Source organism: Anolis sagrei, chromosome 7 (genome assembly GCF_037176765.1).
Source record: "Anolis sagrei isolate rAnoSag1 chromosome 7, rAnoSag1.mat, whole genome shotgun sequence".
In the NCBI taxonomy this organism is placed as follows: domain Eukaryota; kingdom Metazoa; phylum Chordata; class Lepidosauria; order Squamata; family Dactyloidae; genus Anolis; species Anolis sagrei.
The window spans coordinates 36,909,783-36,928,327 of NC_090027.1; the positions used below are offsets into that span (position 1 = coordinate 36,909,783).

Below are 18,545 nucleotides of genomic sequence, written 5' to 3' on the forward strand. Positions count from 1 at the left end.
ATGTTGTTCTTGACTAGTCGGTTTTAGCCAGAGAGGAGGGTCAGGGTGGAGAATATTTTGTGCAGGGTGATTTCTCTAGTGTGTCCCAAAAATGAATGCAGACCTTAACAGATAATAGTTGTGATGGAGATTATATTTGAAGGCTATACATTTAATGGTGTAACATTACAAAATGTTGACCCTTTCCTCTCCCTTGGCAGCCACCCCTCCACAAAAGTCAATATTGACACCGAAATACAACACCACCTGAGCTCTGTGAGTGCAGCATTTTTCTGAATGAAGCAGAGAGTGTTTGAGGACCAGGACATCCGTAGGGATACCAAGGTGCTTGTTTATAAAGCTATTGTCCTCCCAACCATGATATACACCCGCAAAACGTGGACTGTCTACAGACATCACACGCAACTCCTAGAATGATTCCATCAGCGGTGCCTCCGAAAAATCCTGCAAATCTCTTGAGAAAATAAGGGGACAAATGTCAGTGTGCTGGAAGAAGCAAAGACCACCACACTGAAGCAATGGTCCTCCGCCATCAACTCCACCATGTTGTCTGGATGCTCGACCGTCTCCCAAAGCAGTTGCTCTACTCCGAATTCAAGAATGGAAACGGAATGTTGGTGGAAAGGAAAAGAGATTGAAAGATGGGCTCAAAGCCAACCTTAAACACTCTGGCATAGACACTGAGAACTGGGAAGCCCTGGCCCTTGAGTGCTTCAGCGGGAGGTCAGCTGTGACCAGCAGTGCTGTAGAATTTAAAGAGGCATGAATAGAGGGCAAAAGAGGGAAACATGCTAAGAGGATGGCATATCAAGCCAACCCCAACCAGTACCGCCTTCCACCTGGAAACCAATGCCCTCACTGTGGGAGAAGATGCAGATCCATAGTCACCTATGGACCCACCACCAGGATGCTGATCTTGAAAGACAATCCTATTCAGACAATGATCACCTAAGGGATCACCTAAGTAAGTATTCGAAGGCTAAGTTATTGTGTGCCTTCAAGTCATTTCAGAGCGATGGTGACTCGTATCATGGGAATTTCTGGGGCTGAGAGTATGTGACAAGGTCACCCAAATGGATTTCCATAGCTGAACAGCAAATGAAACCTTGCTCTCCAGAGTCATAGTCCAATGCTGAAACCTATGCACACTCTGATTATAATTCTGATTTTTTCCTTAATGGTGTTCTGTGTATGTACCTTCAACTTGCCTGTTGACTAAAGGTGATCACATGAATGTATTGCCGAAGGCTTTCGTGGCCAGAATCACTGGGCAGTGGTAGGTTTTTCAGGCTTTGTGGCCATGTTCTAGAAGCATTATCTCCGGATGTTTCGAAAAACCTGACAGCCCAAAAAACCTTCTTCTGAGGATGAATGTACACTGTCATGTAATGCAGTTTTCAGAATACAGATTAACTATAATTACATTAGATGGTAGTGTAGATCCAGCCTAAAATGCGACCTATGGCACCTGGTATATACTGGCGATCTGCCATCCAACTATCAACCAGAGGTGACCCTGCTTATCTTCTAAGATCAGTCAGGATCCAATGCGTTCAAGGCATTGATGTCCTTAACTGCTGTAGGTCTGAAGAATTCTGTCTCAAGTGTTGAGGAATTAACAAAACAGTGGAAGTGTTGCAAAGAAGGGGATGTAGGCGGGCGTCCTTTCTTTCCTTGCAGATATCCACAGATCTCTCGTTAAATTTAATAGCATTCATGGCAATGAATTGAGAGGGAGATAAACGAGACAGATAATACACACTCGGTTTCCATAACAAGCTGCTCATGTGCATCTATTCTTCCCAATCTGACTCACACAAAACAGAATGGCAACAGCTGGGCCACCAATGGGCTTGCAAGGCATTTTCAGCAAACGTGGCACACGAATTCACATCTGACTGCAAGTTCATAATGAAAAGTACTCAAATCCCATTGAATAAACCCAGATGCATGCATACAGATACAGACACGACGTTTCAATGCGTGCCCTGCGGATTTTTAAAGTAATACAATGACAAACTGCTGTGTGGTCAAGGCTCTTAATTATCACATTATGACGCAAGTATCTGTTGTTTAAAACACTCTTGGGTCATATTGCAGGATTGAGGAGAAAGAATGCACCTTCCTCCTATTTATTTTTCCCTCCATGGGATTTTAACCTGTATTGATAACCGGTTAACCTTTAGGAATGGTTTCAAGAGCTAAACAGGACTCAGAATCTTGATTATATCTCACCTACTCTGTTTACTTCTTCCAGCATTTAGTCACAAGTTAATGGCTATAGTTGTTACATTGAAATCCTTCCTTCCACACTACTGGTCTGATGCATCCCTCCATTCTTCTAAACTATTTTGGGATGGGAGGGCATTGCTCCAGAAACATTCATGGAGGGTATGGAAGGTGGATGAAGTTGTGGGAATGGTGGGATTTCAGGAAAGTTCAAACAGACTGAAAGATTTTGTAGCGGTTCAACACTTTGCAGGTCTATTGCATCAGAGAAGACCAGAGAAGATATAGAGGTGGGGGCAGGAATGAATACATGTCAAGGGACTCGGCAGTCAGTGCTCTAAATCCAATTGAGGGCTAACAAGTTGAAGCTTAATCCAGACAAGACAAAGGTCCTCCTGGTCAGTCGTGGGAGCGACCGGGGTATTGGGTGGCAACTTGTGCTCTATGGGTTTACACTCCCCCTGAAGGCGCAGGTCCATAGCTTGAGGATCCTCCTGGACTGAATGCTGTTGCTTGATGCTCAGATGTCAGCGGTGGCCGGGAGGGCCTTTGCACAACTCAAATTTGTGCGCCAGCTGCAACCATACCTTGTGAAGTCTGACTTGGCTAGGGTGATCTACGCCTTGATTACATCCAAACTGGACTATTGCAATGTGCTCTACGTGGGGCTGCCCTTGAAGTTTGAACTGGTACAACGGGCGGCAGCCAGGCTCCTTACTGGAGCAAACTATAGGGAGCCTACAACACCCCTATTAAAACAGCTTCATGGGCTGTATTCGGTTGTTAAAATGGTTGTGTTGTTAAAATGCGAAGTATGGAACCCTGCACAGACGGCCGATCAATGCGACTTAAGCAGCGTGCAGTCATTGAATTCTTGACTCTCCTCTACCGTTCCGTCTGCACAGGGTTCCATACTTCACACTTTAACAACACAACTGTGACGGCACGAGTGGCGCCACCTATGTGTAGAACTGTTAGTTGCAAGATTTAAACTGTTGTATCATTCTTAATCCTGTCATTTTACCCTGCTTATGTATAGTTGGATGGATTGGTTATTATAGCTGCCAATCAGTTTTGTTTGGCTCCACCTCTTCCTGGAGGAGGGGAGTGTTTCCCTTTTTATTCTGCCATCAGAGTTTCTATCGGATGGACGTGAGTAAGAGACTTGGCTCTAAAAGCCCCTGCTTAAATTACCTCTCAGCACCAGTTCTGAGGTTTTTTACCCTTGAGACTTATGCTTCATGTTCAGACCAACCTGAACGACATTGGAAGTCTCAAGCACCTTCAAACCGGTTCTTTTGGCAGCAGAGGAAGATCCTGAGTGTTCAAACATAGGCCATTTGAACTGGGGTTGTGGTTTGCTCTGGCATTCACAGCCATTGAGGAAAGAGGAAACGGGAAAAGCTTCTCAGCTACAAACTCCTTGGACTTCATAGACTGTAAAGTATATTTCTTTTATCCCTGTTGAAACATCAAGCTTATGCCTGAGAAAGATAACTCATTGTGAACAATAATACCATTTCGAGTTATCTGTTGTGTTTTGGTCTTTGGGAGTTCCAGTTTCCTATAGGAGGGCAAGAAGCAATCCCCTGGGGAAAGATGCCACGTCCACGCCTCTCTCATTAAGAGTTATAGCCCCCAGGTACGATGGCACAACAACCGTTCAATGCTAAGGCTTCCCGCCCAAATGGGACTGTAGAGGAGAGTCTACTGAACAAGCCAGTACCTGCTGCATACCAGTACTGCCATCTGTTGAGGAGTTACGAAGGTGGAGGCATTACTTTTTATTCAACCCTCATATTTCTCTCAGAGTTAGAGTAAGTGGATAACTGCATCCAGGGACTGTTTATAGCATGAGGAAGAGTCAAGAAACTGCTTCCGAAGGCAGATCTCAGTTGGGCAACCATATCAGTTCCTTCTACTCTCTTAGCCATTCCCATCCATGTACTGCAAGCTGCCTTCCTCCCTATAAACTCATGCTGCCTTTGGGTAAATGTCCAAATATCTGATCTCAGGATTAAATTACTGATCTAGTTGGCATCTGGATATAGAATGGAAAGGAGCCGGTGGCATGTTATTCTTTGCCTCAGGCAGCAAAACACCTTGGGACAGACTCAACAGCTTCATAGCTTTATGGGTTCTCTCATTCCCAGCCAGAAAAAAAAAACAATCTCCTGTAAGCTTTTGAGTGAACGAGAGAAGGAAAAATCTAAAGCAGCCCATTGAGAACTATTGCTATAAGACAGCTGGGCAGAGCTCAGAGTAGGGAAGATGGATATGAGTCAGGAAGCCAGCAGAGGCTCGGATTGCCGGTCATCCAATCCATTCCTCTGCCATCTCCTTTTAAAGGTCTCCCAAGGAATTTTCCTGGCATCGCCACTAACAATTTCTGCCTAGGATGAATGCAGGAGGAAGAAAGGGTTTGTTGCAAATGCCTGCTAGCGATTACATCAATGGTTAGATTAAGTTCTGGGCATTAAAAAAAGCGTGTGCTTTCTGTTGGCTGGAGGATAATACTTGGATGCTATAATTAGGAACCGGTCTACAAATGCAGCAGAATGAGATGGAGATGAAGTAGCGGGGGGGCGGTCAAATGGATTGCATCACGTCAGACTGGAAAAGCAGCCAGGAGGGAGGAAGGAAGAGAGGAAGAGAAGCAGAGAGAGTTTCAGCAGAAAATGGGCATGGAGCTACAATCTGGATCAAATGCATGTTTTGGATTGAGGGCCCCAAGGCTGTTTCTTCCCCCTCCAAGCAGACAAGTTAAGCACATCACAATGAATATGTTAGATGTGGTTTGGATCAGCTGTAACCACTGTGCATCATGAAAGAACAGCAAGGGAATGCATCATTCTGGACAGTTTTGGGGGATCTGCCAACATAGCAATTCCAAAACATGCAAAGGTGAGTAGATCAATAGGCAGGAAGGTAACAAAGCTCCATGCAGTCATGCTGGCCACATGGCCTAGGACAGTGTTTCTCAACCTTCCTAATACTGCGACCCCTTAATACAGTTCCTCATGTGGTGGTGACCTCCAACCATACAATTATTTTCGTTGTTACTTCACAACTGTAGTCTTGGTCCTGTTACGAATGGTCATGTAAATATCTGATATGCAAAATGTATTTTCATTCACTGTTACAAATTTGGCACAAATACCCAATATGCTCAAATTTGTATAATGGTGGGGGTGGTGGTGATTTTTTGATTTGGGAGTTGTAGTTGCTGGGATTTATAGTTCACCTACAATCGAAGAGCATTCTGAGCTCCACCAACAATGGAATTGAACCAAACTTGGCACACAGATCTCCCATGACCAACAGAAAATACTGGAAGGGTTTGGTGGACATGGATCTTGAGTTTGGGAGTTGTAGTTCACCTACATCAGTGGTTCTCAACCTGGGGTCCCCAGATGTTTTTGGCCTTCAACTCCCAGAAATCCTAACAGCTGGTAAACTGGCTGGGATTTCTGGGAGTTGTAGGCCAAAAACATCTGGGGACCTCAGGTTGAGAACCACTGACCTACATCCGGAAAGCACTGTGGACTCAAACAATGATGGATCTGGACCAAACTTGGCACGAATACTCAATATGCCCAAATGTGAACCCTGGTGGAGTTTTGGGAAAAGGGGATCTTGAGATTTGGGAGTTGTAGTTGCTAGGATTTATAGTTTACGTACAATCAAAGAGCATTCGGAACTCCACCAGAGATGGAATTGAACCAAACTTGGCACACAGATCTCCCATGACCAACAGAAAATACTGGAAGGGTTTGGTGGGCACTGAGCTTGAGTTTGGGAATTGTAGTTCACCTACATCCAGAAAGCACTGTGGACCCAAGCAATGATGGATCTAGACCAAACTTGGCTCGAACACTCCATATGCCCAAATGTGAACCCTGGTGGAGTTTTGGGAAATAGATCTTGACATTTGGGAGTTGTAGTTGCTGGGATTTATAGTTTACCTACAATCGAAGAGCATTCTGAACCCCATCAATGATAGAATTGGGCCAAACCTCCCACAGAGAACCCCCATGACCAACAAAAAATACTGTGTTTTCTGATGGTCTTTGGTGACCCCTCTGACATTCCCTCATGCCCCCCCCCATGGGTCCCGATCCCCAGGTTGAGAAACGCTGACCTAGGAGGCATCTACGAACAGCGCTGGCTCTTTGGCTTATACATGGAGATTTCAGCATTCATGAATTTTGGTATTCACGGAGCCTCCATTTGGAAAAAGGCATTACAGTGGATACTGAGGGCATTATCCTTTTTCAAATGGAGCCTGCCCTCACTCAAGTGGAAGCCCTTAAGTATATTGTGATTATTGAGAACCCTTTTCTGCTGAATGGAAACAACACACTAGGCAATGAATTTAGATAAATAAAACTAACAATCCAAATGCAAAATAAAGAAAACACCACTAAATTAGCAGCAAGAGTAATAGAAAAACAAAACCCCTGAAGGAAAGCTCTCCTGTGTGAGTATGTTTTTTTTTAGATGAAGCAATTAAAAGAATAGATATATTTATATAGCAACAGGTCCCTGCCATGCATGGAGATTAAATTGGCTCAGGGGAAGAAGTAAAGGCAAAAATGGACAGATGAGTAAATAAGGGAGGAATGTGGGTCCTTTACAGTTCTGTGTCCATAGGATTATTTTTGTATGGTACAAGAGTCAGTTATGATGTAGTGGTTTGAGACATAAGGAGAGGCAGGTAATACGAGCGTTGAATGAAAAGTAATGCCTCCACCTTCGTAATTCCTCAACAGATGGCAGTACTGGTATGCGGCAGGTACTGGCTTGTTCAGTAGACTCTCCTCTACAGTTCCATTTTGGCGGGAAGCCTTAGCATTGAACGGTTGTGTTGTTAAAGGGCAAAGCATAGAACCCTGCGCAGACGGTCGGTCAATGCGACTTAAGTAATGTGCAGTCATTGAATTCTTGACAACAAAAGTGTCCCCCCCCAAAAAGGAGATTCATCAGAGAATGCAAACTGTTTATGGTGATTGTGTTGCTGTGAGTACTGTGCATCAGTGGGCAAGTAAGTTTAAAGATGTTGAGGTGGGAACATCTGACTTGCATGACAAGCAAAGAGTTGGACATCTTGTGACAGCAACCACTGAGTTTCACAAGCAAAAGGTTGACAGATTGATTCAGGATGATTGTCGTATAACTCAGAGAGAAATTTCAAGCATAATCGGCATTTCACAAGAATGTGTGGATCACATTATTGCTTTGCTTGACTATTGGAAGATCTGTGCACGATGGGTTGTGGAAACAGAGTGTCGACTTCTTCCGTGATGGCTTCAGAAAACTTGTTCATTGTTGGCAGAAATGTATCCAATTGTCTGGTGATTACTGTATATACTCGAGTATAAGCCTAGTTTTTCAGCCCCTTTTTTAGGCTGAAAAAGCCCCCCTTGGCTTATAATCGAGTCAATGTTATTTATTATTTTACTCTGTAATTAGTATTATTTTTATTAGATTTATTATTACACTTACATTATTTTACTCTATTATTTTTATTACATTTATTATTTAACTATTTATTATTACTATTATGCTCTATTGTTATTGTTATTATAGTTATTATTTTACTCTATTATGACATTTATTATTTTACTCTACTTAGTACTGTTATTATATTTATTATTTTACTCTATTGTTATTTTTATTATTACATTTATTATTTTACTCTATTATTATTATTGGAAGGATACGTAAGCACATTTATGTTGAAGAAGGTTAGAATGATGGTTTAATCAGAATTGGAAAGTCTTATTTTAAATTACAGCTTTATGTAAATATGAAAAACATTTCACCTACTGATGCCTCAATTAATGTAATTTTATTGGTATCTATTTTTATTTTGAAATTTACCATTTGTGGCTGCATTTCCCACCCTCGGCTTATACTCGAGTCAATACGTTTTCCTAGTTTTTTGAGGTCAAATTAGGTGTCTCGGCTTATATTCGGGTCGGCTTATACTTGACTATATATGGTATGTGGAAAAGTGAATAGCAGTAGTTAAAGAGCACATTCTAAGGATTATGTCTGAGTTTGATTCATTAAAATATTCCCATCCAACCCCAAGTAACAAAGGTGGAAGCATTACTTTTCATTCAACCTCGTACATATAACTTTTCTCCTCCTCCTCATTTTCCTCCTCCTTTTCTTCCTCCTCCTCCTCCTCCTCCTCCTTCTTAATGAGATATGTACTCAAAACTGACCAGAATCAACTTAGGAACCATATGGAATGGCTCCTCCAGACAGATACCTTGGCAAGCACCTTTAATCCTTGAGGCAACATTGCCTTTTCTGCTCTGCTTACACACAAGTCCTACCATTAAGTGCAAAGCACGTGCCGTTAATCTTCCGTGCCTTGTACAATTGAGAAAGGCTGAGCTTTCCTACAAGGCCAGGAATATAGATCTCTGGATTAAAACAAAGCAAAACAATAATTTAACAAGCCTTGAAAGGATGTGGAATAAAAAAGGAAGAGAAGGGGGGAAAGGCTGAAATAAGGTTGCCACCTTATTTTTGTAGTGTGCATTTAACAGCTGCAGAACCAAGAAGCCAAACATTCTCTGAATCAAGGGGAAGTGGGGCTTGCTGTCAAAGCTTCTTGGCATGATCTGCTTACATTCAATAGGATTTATTGGAACAATAGTGTATTTCAGTGCAAAAGTGGAATCGCATCATATTTTCATGGTTTCTCATTCTGTGCCTTCAACAGCTGTCAAGCACATAGAAGCTCAGCAGGTAGGGCTTTTCCATGGCATAGAGATGAAATTATTGTTATGTGTCACTGTCAGCTTTGACTTACAGTGCTCATACCACCCTCCGAGAGACCCAATTATTAATAGGCTTGCTCGGATCTTAAAATCTCAGGACTGTGGCTTTCCTTATTGACTGAACCCATTGGGAGTTGTGGTCTTCCTCTTTGCCTCTCATTTTTATTATCCTGTCTTTTCCAACAAAGAGATGAATAACGAAGAATAAGTCATGCTACCCCTCTATTACACCACACCTGAAATATTGTGTCCAATTCTGGGCACCACAATTGAAGAGAGATATTGACAAGCTGGAATGTGTCCAGAGGAGGGCGACTAAAATGATCAAGGGTCTGGATAACAAGCCCTATGAGGAGTGGCTTAAAGAGTTGGATATGCTTAGCCTTCAGAAAGGAAGACTGAGAGGAGGTATGAGCAAACTTCTTTTCTGCTGCCCTGGAGACTAGGACACAGAACAATGGCTTCAAACACAAAAAAGGAGATTCCATCTGAACATTAGGAAGAACTTTCTGACTGTGAGAGCCATTCAGCAGTGGAACTCTCTGCCCCGGAGTGTGGTATGGAATCTTCCAACTCCCTTTTCTCTGCAGTTTCTTCTGTGCCCTCTTCTTCACTCACAACCCCCTGAGAATCTACATTAAAATCCATCATGGAAATCTCTAAAGGGTCCTGCTTTGTAGGAAATTGAATATAACCATAATCCTCGTCTTGAGGCACTGCAACAACCCCAGTCAGCTCGGCTCCTACATGATGGGAGATGTTGACAGTCATAGGGAGGAGGGAACAAGCTTGTTTTCTGCTGCCATGGAGACTAGGATGCAATGAAACAATGGATCCAAACTACAAGAAAGGAGGTTCCATCTGAACATTAGGAAGAATTCCTGACTGTGAGAGCTGTTCAGCAGTGGAACTCTCTGCCCCGGAGTGTGGTGGAGGCTCCTTCTTTGGAAACTTTTAAACAGAGGCTAGATGGCCATCTGTTGGGGGTGCTTTGAATCCAATTTTCCTGCTTCTTGGCAGTGGGTTGGACTGCATGGCCCATGAAGTCTCTTCCAACTCTATGATTCTATGATTTCATTGACTACAGTTTCCAAATGTCCAGCTGTTGCTAAAGCAAAGGGTTGGGGTTAGTGTTTGTGTAAAAGTTGGCAACACAACTCTCTGACTTGGCAAATGACCACTTTTCTAGCTTCTGTTGCTGAAGGACTACAATCAGCCAAGAAAGCTCAATAATTCCCATTTTGATTTTAATGATTTTTGTGGATTCCGAATGTTTCATGGACACAATCCATCACCAGTTCTGAAAACAGGCAAGACCCTTCTGGTTTAGTTTAGTCTTCTAAGATGACCCAAGACTAGGGAAGATTCTAAGATAGAGGTGTCAAACTTGTGGCCCTTCAGATGTTTGTGCCTACAATTCCCAGAAGTCTTAGCCAACTTGTCCAATGGCAAGGAATTCTGGGATATGAAGTCCCAAACAACCAGAGAGCCACAAGTCTGACACTACTGTTCTAAACAAAAACCCAAGGACCAAGGCTGGAATGGGAACCATGTTGACTACAACTCAACACAGCTAAAGAATGCTGGGTGTTAAAGTGCAATAATACCCAGAGGATCAGATGGCTCCCACAACACAAAACAGAGCAGCCCAACAGTGAGGGTCAAGCTATCACTGAGTCTTAGAAATCATTGCTGAAAGAAAGAATCCAACTGAAGTAGATGACTTATACATCATGTGTTAGTAGATGTTTGCCAAGCTCCACTCAATAACTGAGATCCTAAGGACAACAACAACAAAATGTTATTTATATACCACTCTATCTCCCCGAGGGGACTCAGCGCGGTTTCCAAGTAACATCATAATACATACAAAGAAAACAGCATAAACATAAAATTAACAAGACAATATAAGCATAAAAAGATCAAAATATCACATATATAGTTAAGATAATCCTGCCTGTTCAAGGCAATTTAAAAGGCCGGGCAGGGCTAATTCAATTTGTAGAGGGCCTGGGAAATAGGTAGAGTCTATGCCTGTTCATTTCCGGGGCCTAATAGGAGGAAGTAACCTGGGTAATTGGTAGAAAAAGATATAGCCATATTCAACAGTACCTGGGGCTGAGCTAGAACTAGTCGTTCTCAAAGGCTTGTTGAAACCACCAGGTTTTCAAGCACTTACGAAAGGAGGGGAGGGATGGGACCGGTCTCCTTTCTCTAGGAAGGCGTTCCAAAGGTGGGGGGGCCACCACCGAGAAGGCCCTCTCTCTTGTCTCCACCAACCATGCTTGTGACGGTGGTGGGAGCGAAAGGAGGGCTTCCCCAGAAGATCTTAAATTTTGCACCGGTTCAAAGAGGGAGATATGATCGCGAAGATAGACGGGGCCCGAACCGTTTGTGACTTTGTTGCTCTCCTTGTTGTGTTATGGTTGGTTCACACAAAGGAGGAGAAACCTAGACATGGCAGTAAGCAATTCTGACATAACCAAGTGAGTGGTTAGTCAAGGTTTGCCAACCAGTAGTTTTGCAACTACATTCCAGGGTTCTTTGGAAACATAGTGAGTGTTTACTCAATGAGAAGATCTATACATTACATATAAGCTTCCTAGTAGAATCACCCACTATCTAGGTCTTGACTGTTGATGTTCATGCATGATTTTCCTTCTTACATTCTTGATACACATAGGGATCTTGGATTGAGCAGTTCATTGACCAAAGAAGTCAGTATGACAACCATGTTGGATATGTTTTTGGACTTCACTTGTACGTATTAAACTGTGCATAATAGTGAACCCTACTGAAATGAAGGATGTCTGGCTCAAAAATACCATACAGTCAGACTAGAGGACCTAGAAAATGTCTAGAAGGAGCTTATTTTGTTGGGCATTGGTATATCAAACTGTGAGTTCTGATCCCATATGTATGGGGTCGTGTTGTATTTCCAAACACCAGCCCTTGAAAAAGAGATTTCCTCCAAAAAGTAGAATATGTCGCTGCTATGCTGCTATGCATTATAAAATCCAAACAAATATAGAAACAAGGCCAGGTAAAGTAAAGCTTTTTTTAAAAGCCCTTCTAAGATGTGCAAAACATGTCCACACACCTTTTCCTTCCAGCCTGAGGGTGACAGTCACATCTCCATAAAATAATAACTCTCCCATTACTTATTCTCGAATTATGCAGAAACCCAATTCCCAGTAGATATATTTTGTAATTTCGTGCCATTAATATTTTCTTGCATTTCCACAGGATTATAGTGAGGGTAGTTAGTTTTTACCAAATATTAATCCAGCCCGCGAATCAGAGTGGGTAATGAGATTGAACTGAGCTGTATTTATCATTATCGCTGGCAGACTAAAAGGGTAATTTAATGTTTTAAAAGGTTGATTTTAAAAACTTTACGTCTGGGGAATACTTTGCCAAAACCGGCATAATAACAGCATAATTAAGGAGCAACTAAAATCTTTATTCAGACTCACTTTCATCTATTCTTGTCAGTAAAGTACAGGGACATGCATGAAATAAGTCTTTAATCCTTCCAAATTTATGGGAAAGCCTTTGAACTGTGCTAGCCACAAAATGAGTTCACAGTCCTGTTCATCCTATGGGTGTTTTCCTCAGTTTCAATAGTCTTGATTTCCTGGGCTTCTCTGTTATGGAACATCAGTGGGGAAATGGCTCTTTGATTGCAATTCCTTGCATGATGTATCTGCACCTGTACAATAACAAAACTTGTAGCCAAGGGATTCAACCCTCCCCATCCCTGAAATTTTATGGATTCAACCCTCCCCATCCCCGAAATTTTGCTGCCTGTGTTTGCCTGCTTTCTCACTTGCCCATTTGCCCACCCCACTTGCTCACTCACCACAAGCCCACCCGCTTGCTTACTCAACTGCTACCAGCCCCTGCTTACTCTCCCCTGTTCACTTCCCACCCACTCACTTGCCTCCCATTTCCTTACTTGTTTGCCCGTGTCCCCCCCCCAATGATCCAGGGGCTCACTCCCTGCCCGCCACCCCCCATGTGCAACCCCCCTCCTCTCCTCCATGTAGGAGGAGAGGAGGGGGGGTTGCACATGGGGGGTGGCGGGCAGGGAGTGAGCCCCTGGGTCATTGGGGGAATAAGAAAAAAACTCTTATTCCATGTAGGAATAAGAAAAAAACTTTATAAGATTTGTGAAGATAAGTTCTATAACAGGTGAAGGACTTGCAGAAACTCTTTTGAAAACACTGAAAAAATGGGCTAAACTTGCAATACTTGTCTGGATAGGGCTATAATGGAGCGGCTAATATCAGTGGTTATATTAGTGGTGCACAGGCAATTATGTCATAGATGTATCCAATGTCTGTCTGCATCCACTGCAGTGCTCACTCACTAAATCTCGCCTTAGCAAAGACTTGCAGCATTCCACCTGTCAGAAACTGTCAAGGAACAGTATCACCTGTGTGCAATTTCTTCAGAGCAAAATGTTGAAAACCTTTCCTGGAATTAAGAGCAAACAACCTGTTGCTGCTTTGTGAAACCTGCTGGGTTGAGCAATGCGATGCAGTTTTAAATTTTGTTGAACTGTACCGCGTGGTGGTGAGAACACTAGAAGAACTAAAAGAGAGTCCTCTGTACAACAGTGAGATTTCTCCCCAAACTGGACACCTTCTTTTAGCTTTTCTGAAGGCTAAATTTGTAGTAACCAAATACACATGCTAAGAAAGCTTCTGCCATCACCCCTTCATCTTAGTAAAACATTACAAAGAGTAGAAATGGGCATTTTCTGAAGTCTGCAAAATGTCTAGAAAAAGACAGGGAGATGCACACAGAATCTGTGAAAGAATTTCAAATCTTTGACACAGCAAGATCATTGGTGGAGTCTATGGGTGGAGAAGTTAGGATTCCTCAGATCCACCCAGAGGAAAAGTGTTCTTGCCATACATCAAGGAAACCACTGACCACATAGGGAAGCTGATGAGGAAACACAACATACAAACTATCTACAGACCCACCAAGAAAATCCAACAAATGCTATGTTCAGCAAAGGACAAGAGGGTTTCTCTCACTTCTGCAAGAGTCTACCGTGTACCATGCAACTGTGGACAAGTCATGAAAATGAAGAAAATCTGGCTACTTGTATTAAAAAACTCTAAAATTACAACAGCACAACAACAGAGAGGAAACAAACAAGGACATCTAATCATCTCTCAACAAAAGTTTGCTCCAGGCACTGTCAGGCCATAATATGCTAATCAAGGTGGTCAGTTGAAACATTCACACCCAGCTCCAGCAGACAAGAGTCCATTGTCCCACCCTGGTCATTCCACAGATATATAAAACCTTTTTCCTAGTTCCAACAGACCTCACTACCTCTGAGGATGCTTGCCATAGATGCAGGCGAAACATCAGGAGAGAATGCCTCTAGACCATGGCCATATAGCCCGAAAAAACCTACAACAACCCAGTGACTCTGGCCATGAAAGCCTTCGACAATACATTCCTCATATCTCTTCAAGGTAGACTTGTCAAAGCAACAACCAGGCAACTTCAGTAATACCAATGGAATATCATAGACTAAATGTGTACATCCTATTTCTGGATGTTTTCTGTAGTCAGCTTCAAGAAAGGGAAGTAGTTCAGGAACTGCAAGTGTTCCTATCCATTAATTTTGGCACTTTAAAATCCAACTTGACCAAGTGCACAGGTTTTTACAATAAATGCCTTCAAGATACTGACACACTGGTGGAAGAGTTTGGCCTGTGATTTAGCAAATGGAAAAAAAATACAACTGCAGAAAAGCCATCAAATGCACTGGAATCATATCTAGCCTAGGATAGACAGTTTTTTTCTGAATGTGAAGAAACTTCCTCAGATTTCTGCAACGTTGCTAATATCAACAGCTACAGGTGAAAGATTGTTTTCAACTCTTAAACATTTGAAAACATACATAAGAAACACAATAGGGTAAGAAAAACTGACTGGACATGCACTCTTGAGTGTCCTCCAAGGTTCATTGATGGAGCCTGATTTCTGTCAAAGTGTATTGACATCTTAACACCTCCCAGCAAAAGATTTTCCCAGGCTCAGGCAGGCCTTCAAATGCTATTGAAGGTGATCAGTTGAAACATTCACACCTACCTTCAGCAGGGAAGAGCTCCTTGCCCCACTCCAGCCATTCCACAGATATATAAACCCATTGTCCTAATTCCAACAGACCTCACTACCTCTGAGGATGCTTGCCATAGATGCAGGCGAAACATCAGGAGAAATGCCTCTAGAACATGGCTCTATAGCCCGAAAAAACCCACAAGAACCTTGTATTGACATGGTTTTCAAGTATTTCCAACAGCCATTGTGGTATTCTTTTGTAACCATGAAACTACCAATTAAAAGTCATTTTCAGGTTTTTTAAAGATTGGAAACTCTGTAGCTAAAATAGAAATGTGATTTAATTAATTAAGTAAAAAAATAGAATGAGTCATAGGATTTAAATTATTTTATGTTATGGATGTAGTCTTCATAGAATCATAGAATCAAAGAGTTGGAAGAGACCTCATGGGCTATCCAGTCCAACCCCCTGCCAAGAAACAGGAATATTGCATTCAAAGCACCCCTGACAGATGGCCATCCAGCCCCTGTTTAAAAGTTTCCAAAGAAGGAGCCTCCACCACAGGTTGTTCATCCTCAATCTTGTTCAAAAGCTTGAAATCCAACTATCCTTCCTTTCCATTTCTTAGCCAGGATCCTCAACATTTAAAAATGAATGCTCTTCATTGCATGGCTGTTTTGACTCAAGAAATATGAAAAAGCCTTTCTGTAGCTGCATCGAAAGGATAGGACTTTTTGACTTCTGTCATTTGGCTAAGAATTTCTGAACCACATTATTGTGCTTCACTTTTATGCCACATTGTTTCATTTGGAATGAAGTCCAGATAGTTTCCTGGAGGTACCTGATTACTGATCCTTTCCATCACAATTGCACATCAACAGTAGCATTCACACACTGTGATCCACATTGATGAACACCTCTACTCTTCCTTTGGCTTTGTAGTTGATTAGGCTGTGTGTTTGTGTGTAATAATGCAGTAACACTACAATGACATTATGACAGTACAACTGTTCACACTAGGGAAATAACTTGGGGCAACAAAGTGGTCATGAAACCTTTTGCATTTTACTCCTTTCTCCTGCAGAGAAAAGAGACAGTTACGATTTTGATTGTTATTTATTCGTTTGTTTGTTTATTTAATTTTAGTTGTTAAGTTACAATTTGTGTTTATATGTCGGGTTGCTTAAATTTTGTTAGTATGGATGTATTGTTGTTGCATACGGGCATTGAATGTTTGCCTTTTATGTTTGGAATCTGCCCTGAGTGTAGACATACACACACACACACATACATACATTTACACACACACACATATACATATATACACAGCATTCTTATATTTTTATCCTACTCTTTTCAGCCCGAAGGCGACTTAGGGCGGCCTACAGATTGGCAACAATTAGATGCCATAAACACACATACATACATATTAATTAAAAACATTTAATATCACATAATAAAAATCCATATAAAAACCAATTAAAACTATAATAAATGTCTTCTAGTTTGATTCCTTATCCATTTGTATCATCTAAACCATTCTGTGTTTGTTATTTCATCATACTGTATTTATCCAATTATGCCATGTTACCAAAAGCTTGCTTGTAATAGAAAATAAATAATAATAACACAACAAGATGAGTTGTTGTAGGTTTTTCCAGGCTATATGGCCATGTTCTGGAGGCAATTTTTCTCCTGACGTTTCGCCTGCATCTATGGCAAGCATCCTCAGAGGTAATGAGGTGACCTCACTACCTCTGAGGATGCTTGCCATAGATGCAGGCGAAACGTCAGGAGAAAAATTGCCTCCAGAACATGGCCATATAGCCCGGACAAACCTACAACAACCCAGCCCGGCCATGAAAGCCTTCGACAATACATACAACAAGATGAGTCCACAGCAGATTGGTCACACCAATGCCATGCCCACTGATGCGTCATTCATGGATCACACTGTCGACATTACTACGTGGGTGTAATGAGTAGTGGATTGTCATCAGTTTTCTTGTTTTCCTGTCCAGATTATCCAGCTCTGCTTGTGTCCAGTTCATCATCATCATCATCATCATCATCATCATCATTTGAAACACAACAAGATGAGTCCACAGCAGACACTCTGCTGGCTGTTGAATTGGATCACACATCGGACACTTCCCAAGTGTCTAGGACTGTGATGTATTGGCGAATAATGCAACAAGGCAGCACCGATGGGGGGTTGTTGTTGTTGTTGTTATTATTATGCCACTTTTGCCCTACTTACAGTGTTGTCTTGCAATGGAATTAGTTATAAAAAGTGTAATGTTGTAACAACAAGGTGATTAAACAAGGAGGAGGATGAAAAGAGATGAGAGGGAGGGGTTAAGAAGGTTTAAACTTGCTAGATAAGTCATCTTTGTCTCCTGAATATTGGACATAGTCTGGGCTTCCCTGCCAAGGATTTCCTTGGGAATCCTTGAGGGAGGAACAATCTGGTCACACCGATGCCATGCCCACTAATGGGTCATTCATGGAAGAAAGTGTTATGAGATATCAGCAGCTGAACTGGCTACTGAATGGCTGTAGGAAAGGGAGGCATTACTGTATGATATCTGCAGTGTTTAAAAAGCACATTTCAAATGACCTTGCAACACAACAATATCAGGAGAGCAATAAAATCCTGCAATAAGGCTGAAGCGATGCTAGGAATAATGCATCACAATGACAGTATAACAGCATGGTGCGATAATACCTTATGTCAGAATCGCTTTCAAATTTGCCTAGTGAGGATTTTTAATGGCAAGAGGAAAAGATGGCAGTTGGCAGTCTGTTGCTAATAAGGAAGGCGATGGATGAAGGCTTGGAATTACAGTCTCAGAACTAAAAGTTCTAAATTCCAATGAAAAGAAAAGGATATGAACTTTTAACCTGTTGTACCTCCCATCTCCAGAAGTAGAAGTAGCAGATTAATGATTAGATGCATCATAGTGTCAACAATATTTTACCATCTCATCACATGGGCAAATTGGCCTGCCCTAGAAAATATCCACCTTAGTTCAGGGACGGAGGCAACCGGATCCCATCAGATGATATAGATCTGCTTCTGGTGGTGAAAGGGTCTTTGAGTGAAATTTGCAAATGCTAAGCAAGGGGCTTTGAATGAAATTAACAGCAAAAGAGAAATATACCCTTTCTCTGTAGAAAAGGAGCAACACAGAAGAAAATGTTTTTAAGAAACAAGATGTGACATGTAGAGGTCATACAAAGTTCAAGCCTACATAGGAAGTAGTTGTGTTATGGTTAAACCAAAGGTTGTGGTTAAGCGCAGAGTCTGCAGGTACAAGAAGGTACTTTCCATCAAAAGGTCAAAGGAGGGGGGCTGGAAAGAGAGTACTTTCCATGACCTATTACTTGAGTATAAAAGTCAGCAGAAACAGAGGAGGGGCGCAGCA

General features: G+C 42.0%; 1 protein-coding gene across 2 annotated transcripts in view; it reads right to left on the minus strand.

Moving 5' to 3' along the window:
• GRIK4 (glutamate ionotropic receptor kainate type subunit 4) overlaps positions 1-18,545 on the minus strand; it is a 759,832-nt gene that overhangs the window by 300,743 nt on the left and 440,544 nt on the right. The window lies entirely within an intron of this gene.